The 10,247-nt window shown below is 47.2% G+C and overlaps 1 protein-coding gene across 1 annotated transcript in view; it reads left to right on the top strand.

Annotated features, from left to right (window-relative positions):
- Positions 1–10,247, top strand: part of LOC136335758 (histone-lysine N-methyltransferase PRDM9-like) — a 45,843-nt gene that overhangs the window by 29,176 nt on the left and 6,420 nt on the right. The gene's annotated exons all lie outside the window — the stretch shown is intronic.

Raw genomic sequence — 10,247 nt, 5'->3', positions numbered from 1 at the left:
GAAACTAATTAGAAAACTCTTACTTTTTTTTTTTTTTTTTGTATTTTTCTGAAGCTGGAAACGGGGAGAGACAGTCAGACAGACTCCCGCATGCGCCCGACTGGGATCCACCCGGCACGCCCACCAGGGGCGACGCTCTGCCCCTCCTGGGCGTTGCTCTGCCGCAACCAGAGCCACTCTAGTGCCTGGGGCAGAGGCCAAGGAGCCATCCCCAGCGCCCGGGCCATCTTTGCTCCAATGGAGCCCTGGCTGTGGGAGGGGAAGAGAGAGACAGAGAGGAAGGAGGGGGGTGGTGGAGAAGCAAATGGGCGCCTCTCCTATGTGCCCTGGCCGGGAATCAAACCCGGGTCCCCCGCACGCCAGGCCGACCTCTACTGCTGAGCCAACCAGCCAGGGCCAAAAAATAGATTTTAATAAAAATAATTGACAATTGTTAGGAAATTGCTATATATGGTTCTTTCCAGGTTTAGCTTGCCCATTCTAGTATTGGACCTGCATTTGTGTCTACAGTCTCAAAGCTAGTAGGAAAGGAACCCAATATTAATTAGAAACTAATTAGAAGTTACATTGTGCCCACAGGTACCCAAAGGTTCAGGAAAAATAAAATGCATGAATCAAATTGTAAAAGAAATGTAATCACCCCTTCCCTAAGTACTTGCAGGATTTACAGGTTACTCAGCAAACAGTTCTAAGACTGTCCAAGAGGCACTTCCAGCATTACCAGGAGATCAAGTACAACACCCAAGGACTGACTCCCATGAGGACTGGTCCACACACTGTGATCCTGACCACTCCCACTGCTGCTAAGGTAGAAAGATGGCGTGCTTGCCTGATCTGTGGTGGCGCAGTGAATAAAGCATCGACCTGGAAATGCTGAGGATACCGGTTCGAAACCCTGGGCTTGCCTGGTCAAGGCACATATGGGAGTTGATGCTTCCAGCTCCTCCCCCACTTCTCTCTCTCTGTCTCTCCTCCCTCTCTCTCTCTCTCTCACTCTCTCTCTCTGTCTCTCCCTCTCCTCTCTAAAATGAATAAATAAAAAAAATTTAAAAAAATTAAAAAAAAGAAAAATGGCATGCCCTACTCCAACCACAAACCAGAAGCTGGTTGGTTTATGTATGGTGAGTGCATGAAGAAACTTACTAAGGACTTCCTTTTAATCAGACTTTGGGAAAAGGGAAACTAGGGTAAAAAGAAAGTCAACTTAATTATCACTAAAGGTTAAAAAGTTCTGACTAAAAGTAAATTGTTATAAAACCCAATTAATTTTATGTAAGTTGCAAAGGTTTGTACAATTGGTAGGAAATCAATCAGCAATATTATTTCTTTAGTGAACTGTATTGCTATTAATGCTGTTTGTTAAATATCTATTACATGTTATAAGTTAACATCTTCTACACAACAGCTTCATGCTCTTCAGTAAATTAAGTCAAGGATTTGACTTAGGAAATAAAACCAGTAGGGATTGCTGTAAGGTACCAAAAGCTACAGAATTAATATTAATATTGTAGGAAGCTTAAAGAACATTTTATTAATTTGGACTAGGTGTGCAGAGAGATTTTGTAAATAATCTTTGTACTTGTGTGATTAGCATCATACCAGGATGGCCGATAGCATTGTGTTGTAAATGCAGAGGGGAGAAGATCTGGATTCTCTGACCTCCCCCCACACCTATAAGGAAGCGAGTGAATAGCTAGCCAGGTGTAGAAAGAGAAAAATTAAAATAAACCTTTTCTTATATTAATGGGCCATTTACAGGCATTTGTTCTCATGGAAATTACCTCTCCACTGTCTTTGGACAAAGGAATAACAAATGAACAGTAGAAAATATAGGAATGTCTGTCCTAGTCGGTTTGCTCAGTGGTAGAGTGTCAGCCTGGCATGCAGGAGTCCCGGGTTTGATTCCTGGCCAGGGCACACAGAAGTGCCTATCTGCTTCTCCACCTCTCCTTTCTCCCCCTCTCCTTCCTCTCTATCTCTCTCTTCCCCTCCCACAGCCAAGGCTCCATTGGAGCAAAGTTGGCCCAGGCACTGAGGATGGCTCCATGGCCTCTGCCTCAGGCACTAGAATGGCTCTGGTCACAACAGAGTAACACCCCAAATGGGCAGAGCATTTCCCCCTGGTGGGCATGCCAGGTGGATCCCGGTCGGGTGCATGTGAGAGTCTGTCTGACTGCCTTCCCATTTCCAACTTCAGGGAAAAAAATCCAAAAAAAAGTGTGTGTGTGTGTGTGTGTGTATATATATATATATATATATATATATATATATATATATATATATATATGTGTGTGTGTGTGTGTGTGTGTGTGTGTGTGAATGTCTTTTAATATGTAAAGTGACATTTTTACCGTTGTGTTGCCTTGTAAGTTTTAATGTGTAGAAGCATCTTTTTATGAATCCTATAGACAGATGTTATAAACTTGCTAATGAATTGTGTCCCATCCCCCCTTCATCTTTTTCCCAAACCTGTATAGGAGAAAACAAAGGTTATGAGCTCATGCCGTGATGTCAGGCTTTTTCAAAGCTCATGTATAACTAAGGGTATATAACCGGCCACTAGAATATTATAGACCTGTGATGGTGAACCTTTTTATAAAAGCTGCCCACTATTGCAGTGCTCGTCAACCTGGTCCCTCCTGCCTATTAATGGGCATTCCAGCTTTCATGGTGGGTGGTAGCAGAGCAACCAAACAGCACTGTGATTGGCCCACCATGAAAACAGGAATGCCCACTAGTGGGCAGGAGGGGCCAGGTTGACCAACACTGCAAAAGTGGGTGGGTTTTTTTCTTTCTTTCTTTTTTTTTTTTTTTGTATTTTTCTGAAGCTGGAGACGGGGAGAGACAGTCAGACAGACTCCCGCATGCGCCCGACCAGGATCCACCCGGCACGCCCACCAGGCTCTGCCCACCAGGGGGCGATGCTCTGCCCCTCCGGGGCGTCGCTCTGCCGCGACCAGAGCCACTCTAGCGCCTGGGGCAGAGGCCAAGGAGCCATCCCCAGCGCCCGGCCCATCTTTGCTCCAATGGAGTCTAGGCTGCGGGAGGGGAAGAGAGAGACAGAGAGGAAGGAGGGGGGTGGGGGGTGGAGAATCAAATGGGCGCTTCTCCTATGTGCCCTGGCCGGGAATCGAACCCGGGTCCCCTGCACGCCAGGCCGACGCTCTACTGTTGAGCCAACCGGCCAGGGCCAAAAGTGGGTGGTTTTTATAAAAACATTCACCATCACGGTTATAGACGCACACGATTTCGGATTGGTGCCCCGTGTAAGCTATATGCGGCCAACATATTTAATAAATTTCCTCCTTTAATAAAACTCTTCAAAATTTATCTGGACTTGGTGTCTCTATGAAAACCCGCAGAATTGTGGATTGGGTACTTTACAACAAAAAAAGTTAACCGAGGTGAAAATGAACTATTCCTCCTGGATCCAACAACTAATTGAAATCAGAGGAAAAACCAATGTCTCAAAAATTGTATAGACATTCGAATATAAAAAATAAGAGCATATCAGAGCAGCAGCCTGTTGCTGCAGCCAATATCAGACTTTATTTAAGAACTCTCCAGTGGGTCCGAGATGGTGGCACATGTGGACACTGAGCTTGCACCCTCCCAAAATCCTATCTAATGTACCCCTTTACTTAGAGCAATTCCTCCTGAAAGACAACTGAGAAAAAATTAAATAGCTTCTGCTTAACAAGCGAGTGAGAGATAGAGAGAAAGAGAGAGAGAGAGAGTGGGGGAGCATATAGAAGGCTGAAGAACCATGAGAGCTCTGCAGGAGGTGAAGAAACAATTCAAGACCAAAGAGACCAGTGAGTACCACTGTTTACACCTCCTGGGCAAGTGGATAGAAGACAGGAGCTCCATCCAGGCTCTATGGCCACCCACAGGGCACTGCAACACGCCCCCAGCCACCCCTCCTGTGCAGTAAGGTACCCAAAAGCTGCAATATTAATATTAATGTTTTAGGAGGAAAGGTCAGGCTTTCCTGTCCTGTCCTTCCTTTGAGGAAGGGAGGGGGAGGAAATATGAAAGTTTCCTGGCCTGCAGAAACATACTGTGTAGGAAACTCCCTTCTACTAAGAAGCTTAAAGGGCATTTTAATAATTTGGGCTAGGCATACAGAGACATTTTGTAAAAATAATTTTTATACTTGTGTGATTTACACCAACTCAGGATGGCCAATAGCATTGTATTGTAAATAAAGAGGGGAAGGAGATTTGGATTCCCTCCCTTCCCCCCACCTCTAAGCAAACAGGTAAATAGTTAGCCAGGTGCAGGAAGAGAGGGATTAAGAAAACATTTTCCTATTTGATGAGCCATTTGCAGGCATTAATCACCTGGCAGCAGGAAAACTACTCCTCCCCTCCTGAAAATGTATAATTAATGTATATATCTCAAAACAAAACAAAAAATGGCAAATGGGCCCTGGCCAGTTGGCTCAGTGGTTGAGTGTCAGCCTGGCGTGCGGAAGTCCTGAGTTTGATTCCCAGCCAGGGAACACAGGAGAAGTACCCATCTGCTTCTTCACCCCTCCCCGTCTCCTTCCTGTCTCTCTCTTCCCCTCCTGCAGCCAAGGCTCCATTGGAGCAAAGATGGCCCAGGCGCTGAGGATGGCTCCATGGCCTCTGCCTCAGGCGCTAGAATGGCTCTGGTTGCAACAGAGCATCTCCCCCTGGTGGGCGTGCTGGGTGGATCCTAGTCAGGCGCATGCGGGAGTCTGTCTCTGCCTCCCCGTTTCCAGCTTCAGAAAAATACAAAAAAAAAAAATTGGCAAATGACCACTAGAAAATTTAGGAATATCTTTTAATATTTAGAATAACATTTTTGCTATTGTGTTACCTTATAAGTTTTGATATATAGAAATGTTTTTATAAATCCTATAGACAAATGTTGTAACCTTGCTAATGAATTGTGTCCCATCCTCCTCCTCTTTTTCCTGCCAACCTGTGTGTGTGTGTGAGCAAAGGTATATAACCTGCAGCAAGGGTTGTGCCTGCATGCACGATTTGGGTCTGCAAATGCCCCGTATCAGTCATATGCAGCCGGCATATTTAATAAATCTCCATTAATAAAAGTCCTTAAAATTCATCTGGACTTGGTGTCTCTATGTGAACCCATGGAACTGAGGTACAGATACTTTACAACACCTGGAGCTAAATACAACAGAATCATGAGGGCAGCGTAGCTTGTATAAAGAGAGCTCCTCTTCCCGGATATCGACCCAGCAGGTAGGTATGGCAAGGCCACACTTTGCCCACTGAGCTGCATGTGCATGTGGGGCTCCCCCACCTAGAGAGAGTGCAGAGCTAGCAAACACTCTGATACCGGCTGCAGGACTATTTGACCCAGAGAAAGTGCAGAGATAGTGGGTCACTACTGGCATTACTCCTCCTGGAAAATGGGGAGCCAGCAAATGGGTTATAGTCTGCACACAGGACTCCCTGATCAGAGAAAGTGCAGAGATTAGGGGGCACTGCTGCTCACACTGGTCGGGCTGCTCTACCCAAAGAAAGCACAAACCTAGCAAAACCTTGCGGCCCAGTGTGGAGTGAGGGGGGCAATGTTGTGCATGTGCACAGGGCTGCCAAGCCCCGAGAAGGTGGAGAGTGAACAAATTAAGGCTGTGTGTGCACCAGGCTACCCCACCAGGACAAAGGGTGGATCTAATGGGGGGTGAGATACAAGAAAGCAATCAGGTAACCCAGCACAGACCGTGCTCTGACAACAGATAATTAAAACAGAACACAGCACACACCACGCAGTCCCTTTTACACCAGGCAGCCCTCCCAGATTAAAAGGACAAAAAGGCTCACACACCCCAGGCGGCCCATTCAGAACCCACTTTTTCAGGCCAGTGACAGGCACTGCATGCACCTCCCCCAACTACAATCCGCAGGCTGAAACTGTTCAACACACAATGTAACAAAGACAACATTTTCAAGACTGAGTGAAATGACTATTTCATTCTATTTAAAAGAACAAAAACAGACAGTCAAAGAAAATGGGGAGACAGAAGAATATACCCCCAATAAAGGAACAAGAAAAGAACTCCAGAGAAATATCGTAATGAAATGGAGATGAGTAATTGGACAGATAAAGAATTCAAAGCAAACAGTCATAATGATGTTCAATAAACTTGAGAGTAGAATCGAGGACTCAAGATGTTATAAAGTACTGCACCCCACATTCTGAAAGGCACTGTACCTCACTTCATCAAGTCCAGATAGAGACACCCAGTCCAGATGAATTTTGAAGAGTTTTCTTAAAGAAGGAAATTTTAAATATGCCGGCCGCATATGGCTGACATGGGGCATCAGGCCCAAAGCATGCAGCCCCCAAAACAGTTCAGCTGCTTATATACCCTTGATCACACACGGGTGGGAGAGAGCATGACATTATGGCACAATTATTAACAAGAGTATAACATTTGTCTGGGGATACACAGAAACATTAAGACTCTCAAGGTAACACAACCAAGGACATTTGCAAATCTTTCAGGGTTCCTCTTCCTTCACTAGCCTAGAGGTATTTTACTCTCAAGATTCCAGGAAAGGGAGGAACTACAATCAATGCAAGGTGGTATGAAAATTCAGCCTCCTATTGAAAGGGAAGTTTCTTAGTTAACCTTAATCCTTTCAGAGAACTTAAAACCAAATGACCCTAGTCATCCTTGTAAGTCAGGAGACTTTTAAGTTCCTTTCCTCCATTTTCCAAGGAAAGGACAGGAAAGCCTGATCTTTTCTTCCTAGAACATCAATATTAATTTGCAGCTTCTTGGTACCTTACAACAAAGAGAGCACTTGAACAACAAGAAAATGTAATAAGCTCATCACGCTTGAGCGCGGACGGACTAGCTTGAGAACGGGATAATAAGACATGACCCCATGGTCGCTGGTTGAGCCCAAAGGTCGCTGGTTTAAAGCCCAGCTCTGGCTTGAGCACGGGGGTCACTGACTTGACTTCAGTCCCAGGCCTGGCCCGTCCTTGTGTCCCTGGGGCTGGCCCCACGTGTCCCACCCCGAGCGCGCGCCCGACTGCGCTCCCGTGGGCCAAGCAGTCAGCCTCAGCGCCGTCTCCCGCGCAGGCAGGTCGGAGCTGGGCGAGCAGGGCGGCCGGAGCACGGACGCGGAAGGGGGCCCGCGGGGCGGTGGCGGGAGCGGCGAGCAGGGCGTGAGCCTCGCTGCAGGTGAGCACAGGCCGGCGGGCTGGGGGCAGCCCGGCAAAGTGAGGGGCGGTTCCGCCGGCTGCAACACGGGTCACGTGGCCGCGTCTCCCCCCAGACCCCGGCGCCTTCAGGGACATCCGCGCCTACTTCTCCCGGGAGGGGTGGCCGCCATGGGCGACAGGGAGAAGGCGCGCTGCCGCAACGTGGAGAGGAACCAGGACGCGCTGCTGCGCACAGGTGACGGGGCGCGGGAACCGCGGGCCGCACACGGACCGGCCTGTGTCGGGGCTGCTCCTACAACCGCTTCGCTTTCGGGACCACGATTTTGTTTCTCCCCAGGCCTCAGAGCCCCTCGGACCGCTCTCATGGTTAAACGCCGTCAGGCCACCGGACCCCCGGCGGAGGAAACTGAGAACTCGCATGAAGAATGGACTCGGAGGCAGCGAGGTAGGGGCCACAGACAGGGTGCTGCCCTTTAGAAACCCACCTGGGGTCAGGTCCCCGCCTCTCAGCGGCTAACGAGGGACAGAACTTGCATTTAGCAAACCGGCGATTTGCTATACTGCTTCCATGTGTAAATGATTACACATATTTATAGATGTGTTAATGAGCAGGAACGGTATAAAAGTATAAAAGCACGTAAAAATAACTCATTCAGAACACTTGTCATCACAAGAGGAGGAGGAAGGTCTGGCCGGTGAGTAGTGCTCCAGGACAGGGCTCCCTGGGCAGCGCCGGCCACATTGCAGACGAGAAGGGATTAATCATGGTGCTTAAGGCAGCTGGGGTGTGGGACAGGGTAGGGACCATTGTATCAGGCCTTGTGTCAGCCATCTCTTCAGTGTGTCTGGTTTCATGAGGGTGTGGTCAGTAAGGTCCTTCTGCGTTCATGGGTCTAGCACTGAAACACAGCTGCAGTCCAGGTGTGATCTCTAACTTGACCCAAATGGTTTCTGTGGTCCACAGACCTGAGGCTCTGTTCCCAAGACTGTTTGGAGCACAGCAGACTCTGATGATTAAGGAAGGGCAAGGACGGCCAAATGTGTAAAGGTCAAGGGATAAGAAGGAAAAGAGGCAAGGTGGTCACTTTACCATTAGACTGGACAAGGCCACTCTGAAACAAGAAGACAGAAAGGAGCCCTGGCCAAGTTGCTTAATTTATTAGAGAGTCGTCCCCATACACCAAGGTTGTGGGTTTGATGTCCAGTCAGGGCCCATATAAGAATCAGCCATTGAAGCCTGACCAGGTGGTAGCACAGAGGATAGAGCATCAACCTGGGACAATGAGGACCCAGGTTCCAAACCCCAAGGTTGCGGGCTTGAGGATGGGTTCACCGGCTTGAGTGCAGGGTCGCTGCCTTGAGTGTGGGATCGTGGATGTAACCCCATGGTCACTGGCTTGAAGCCCAAGGTTGCTGGCTTGAGCACAGGTTGCAGGATTGAGCAAGGGGTCACGGGCTCAGCTAGAGTCCCCTGGTCAAGGAACATATGAGAAAGCAATCAATGAAAAACTAAGGTACCACAGCTATAAGCTAATGTTTCTCATCCCTCTCCCTTCCTGTCTCTCTAGCTAACAAAAAGAAAAGAAAAAAGAAAGAATAATCAACCACTAAATGCATAAATGAGTGGAACAACAAATCAATGTTTCTCTCTCACTCTCTTCCCTCCTCTCTCTCTTAAATCAATAAAAAGAATTTTATTGATTTTATAGAGAGGCGTGAGAAAGAAGGGGGAGGCAAACAGGAACAGGAAGCATCAATTGTTGTAGTTGCTTCTTGTTTGTGTCTTGACCAGCCAAGCCTTGGGTTATGAATTGTTTACCTAATTATTCCAGGTTAAAGCTTTATCCACTGTGCCACCATAGGTCTGGCAATTAAAAAAAATTTTTTTAAAGACAGAAAGGAGGAAGTGTTATGTTAAAGAAATGGACTTTTTGTCCAGTTAAGTGACGTTTATTATATTTTTTGACAAGAATGGCCAATTTTTTTTCTTTTTTCTTTTCTTTTAGTGAGAGATAGAGAGGGAGGGACAGACAGGGACAGACTGGCTAAAAGGGAGAGATGAGAAGAATCCTTTACTGTAGCTCCTTAGTTGTTCATTGATTGCTTTCTCATATGTGCCTTGACTGGGGGGCTACAGCACAGTTAGTGACCCCTTGCTCAAGCTAGCTATCTTGGACTTGAGCCAGTAACCATGGGGTCATGACTATGATCACACGCTCAAGCTGGTGAGCCTGCACTCAACCCGGATTAGCCCCTACTGAAGCCGGCAGCTGGGGGTTTCAAACCTGGGTCCTCAGCATCACAGTCCATCCGGAAGAAGCAAGACCCTCTGGACAACTCTCTAGATGAAAATTGGGTAAGAGAGAATCATTAGTGGATTTCAGTTCCTCTGAGTCCTCTAGAAAGGATAATAAGTATAGCCTAGGAATGTGGGGTGGACTTTGAATAGGCCTGGATTTAAGCTCTACTAAACTGAGAGTGAATTTAGCACTGGAGATTTGGGCAAATCTTACAAATTCTCTGAGCTCTTCAATGCTAATTTGTACATGTATTCTTTGACAGTATTTAATTCAATGTATTTATTTGTGTATATATATACTTATTTTTTAGGTAAGATGAAGGGAGATAGTGAGGCTGACTCCCATATGCACCCTTACCAGGATCTACCTGGCAACCCCAATTCTCGAGTACTGAGCTGTTTTTTAGCACCTCAGGATGATGTACTCCAGCTAACCGAATCATCCTCAGCACCCAGGGCCAATGCTTGAACCAATTGAGCCACTGGCTGCAGGAAAGAAAGAAAGAGAGAAGGGGGAGAGAAAGGGATATAGAAGGGGAAGAGGGAGGGGTGGAGAAGGAGATGGTTGCATCTCCTATGTACCCTGACTGGAATCAAACCCGGGACATACACTGAGCTGATACTCTATCCACTGAGCTACTGGCTAGGGCTTAAAAGAACTGACACACACACGTTCAATAAATACATCTCTGGCCTGACCTGTGGTGGCACAGTGGATAAAGCGTCATCCTGGAAACACTGAGGTTGCCGGTTCAAAACCCTGGCTTGCCTGGTC

The sequence above is a fragment of the Saccopteryx bilineata genome, chromosome 4 (genome assembly GCF_036850765.1).
Source record: "Saccopteryx bilineata isolate mSacBil1 chromosome 4, mSacBil1_pri_phased_curated, whole genome shotgun sequence".
NCBI classification, from domain to species: domain Eukaryota; kingdom Metazoa; phylum Chordata; class Mammalia; order Chiroptera; family Emballonuridae; genus Saccopteryx; species Saccopteryx bilineata.
Note: the sequence above shows the minus strand (reverse complement) of the source record. Positions and strands in the feature narration are given on the sequence as shown.